Below are 2,853 nucleotides of genomic sequence, written 5' to 3'. Positions count from 1 at the left end.
TTTTTTTATCCACATAATTATGATTTTCAAGGCCCTAATAGTCGGTTCCAAATTTAAATTTAAAAAAAGGTCGAACATAGATTTCTTTTTTCAAAAACCTTGAATAAGGCAAATTTCTATGATAATGCAATAGAAGAGGGAGGTTCAACTATTGGTTGAAATATTTGAGGCTTCCGCCTTCCATCATGTTTTGACAGAATTTTTAATTGAAAACATGTTATTTAAGTTTCCTAGATCTCGAAAATAGACATTTTGAATGCAGAAACTTTTAAGGATTCCGTACTATTTTTTTATTGACTATCCGTTTTCCTTGACATTGCAAATAAATTTGTACATCTGGGGGCTTATTACTGTTACAAAAATCAGAAATAAAAATTTATAAGCTTAAATTTTTATAAAGACGAAAATAATTTAATTATACGTATTCGGAAATCGTATTGTTATTAATAATGGTATTTCTTAACAGTAAGAAAATCGTTCTTTGGGGACAAAGTTTAAAATGTACAAAAGTGGCGTAACAAATTTTGTTTTCGAACTTTTTTTTTATTGTAGTTTTTTATCAAATTAAAAAGTATTGGATTTTGATTAGTTAATTAATTAAGTATTTATTTAGAAAAAACATGATAAATTGTTGTTTTAGAAATTATTTTCGCTACTCAACAATTTCAGAAAGAAAGTACAGTCAAGCTCAAGGAATTTTTGGTACCTTGTCACTGACACTTTATTACAAATCTCATAATGTTTACAGATTCAATAAATCAATGTTTTAAAGGCTTATTTCAGACCGACAGCTAGTCATATTTTCCAAGCTTTTACCGAATTTTACAATTTAAAATAATAATACTATTAATTATAATTGCATAAAAAAGATTTGATGTATAATTCGTCCCGGACTGACTCACTGAACTCATCAGTAAGGCCATACGAGTCCTACCTTATACACTTTAGCATTTAATTGACAAGAATTTCATTATTCTGTATATTTTCAATTACAGTAAAACCCTTCAATAGCCCTCCCTTGTATAGTCATTCCAAGAATCGACGTCGCGCCGCAGGTAGGTGTAACAGGAGCTGCGCGGAGTCTGCGGTTGTCACTCAGGCGTGAATAAACAAAAGCGAAGCGGGCTATAATTATTTAGTTCCTACCCACAGTCAGCCCCAAAATCAGCGCTATAGATGAGTTCCGCTGTAATTAGTAAGCTTTGCAAATAAAACCATAAGTTGTTGAATGAATTAAAAATTTTTAAAATTCTTTGATCTTTTATTTTAAGTTTTGGACCTAAAAACCCTAACTAGAACGCCCAATTCGTTCTATTTTCTATACTTTTTTGTTAAATTATGAAATTGAATTAAAATGTATGCTAATTAAATTAAGTTACAGTCTCTATTCACGACTGAAATTTCATATATTATTAATTACAAAAAAATGCAAAATTATTTGAAAATATACAGTATATTTAAATTCAAACCAATTAATGAGGTAGGATTGACTCGTATTACCGTACTGATGAGTCCGGCGAGTTAGTGCGGGACGAAACGCGTTACGTTCCGTTTGATTGGAAAGAAAATTAATTATTTATCTTGAAAATTGAAAACATAATAAAAATTGTAGAGCTCAATGACAATAAAAAGATCTTTACAATATTACGAGTATGGTACTTGGGTCAGTTGAAAACGATATCTTTCGAAGAACCAGCACAAATATCATTTAACATTATTAATTATATTATAGTATTTTATTCTTTCACCTATTTTATGTATAAAACTAATAATTTAACATATTTATTAAATTTAATTATCCAGGCTGCTAATAATTGTAATTTTGAAAGGTCATTTTCACAATCTGGATAATTTTAAGCACTAATGGTTTTGACAGAGTTGTCACGCTGGGATAATTCACATTCAAAACGTTGAATACATATTTGGAAGCTAAGTATTTTCAACATTATTAAAAAATCTGACTGCTCAAATTTTTGTCATTCAAGTGTGTTATTATTTTTATATAAAACTCGAAAATGACTTTTCCTTGATGTGCACAACTGGGTACCCGGGTGTCTGATCTCTCGGTTCCTCACGGTTTGATTTTTTAGAAGCTATTTGATTGGTTATATATGCAAAAAAAAATTTTGCATGTAAATTCATGTGTTGAAAAAAAGTAGTCCCAGGGCACAACCAACGTACCCGGGTACCCCAATAGAAAAAAATTTATTTAATGACTTGTAAATAAGTTTTGACGTTGATAAATATATTAAGGAGACTATAGGTTGATAAATAAATACTGATAATTGTTTAAAAATTGAAAAAATAGATTTTATTTTTATTCTAAGCAATCAGAACACAATATTTTCGTTGATGAATGTTTATCGCACACAGGTTTTTCACATTTAGCGTAACTTTTACGGATTTTCCTGTCGAATGATGACGCATAATTTGCTTGTTTAAAGAACGATCCTCAATAAATGGTTCCGCTAATTCTTCACTCAGATGATGCAAGGAAATACGTGGCTGAATTGTTTTTTTCTCCAGCATATTATTTCTTTCATAATAAATTAGATATGCTGCAAGTGCACCAACGTCCAATATGTTGAAAAACATATTGCAAGTGGCCATCTCTGCGTTCGATTGTGACAGGTATATCGGCTTACCATTTGACTATGTCACTTGGAAATAGTTCAAATACTTTCTATTTGCGATTATTCATTGAAATAAATCGATTGTAGATGATTTCAAGCCTATTTGTTCTTAAAATATAGTTTTGAAACTAGAGGTCGGCATCTCGGTTGCGTATTTGTGTGGGTGAAATTGGTTGTGCACATAAAGAGTTAAAATAATACACTTTTTTGCCTCAAATGA

At 30.1% G+C, this 2,853-nt stretch overlaps 1 protein-coding gene across 2 annotated transcripts in view; it reads left to right on the top strand.

Moving 5' to 3' along the window:
• LOC117173965 (protein saal1) overlaps window positions 1-2,574 on the top strand; it is an 11,532-nt gene extending 8,958 nt beyond the window's left edge. Inside the window, exon 8 of one of the 2 annotated variants that reach the window (XM_033362620.1) lies at window positions 2,374-2,574. The gene's annotated coding sequence lies outside the window, so the exon portion shown is untranslated. Of the gene's footprint in view, window positions 1-995; window positions 1,184-2,373 lie in introns of those variants that run through there. The other variant, XM_033362619.1, reaches the window with a different exon arrangement.
• Window positions 2,575-2,853: the final 279 nt, after the last annotated feature.

Source organism: Belonocnema kinseyi, chromosome 5 (assembly GCF_010883055.1).
Source record: "Belonocnema kinseyi isolate 2016_QV_RU_SX_M_011 chromosome 5, B_treatae_v1, whole genome shotgun sequence".
NCBI classification, from domain to species: domain Eukaryota; kingdom Metazoa; phylum Arthropoda; class Insecta; order Hymenoptera; family Cynipidae; genus Belonocnema; species Belonocnema kinseyi.
The sequence above is the reverse complement of the archived record's forward strand: the minus strand, read 5'-3'. Positions and strand labels throughout refer to the sequence as shown.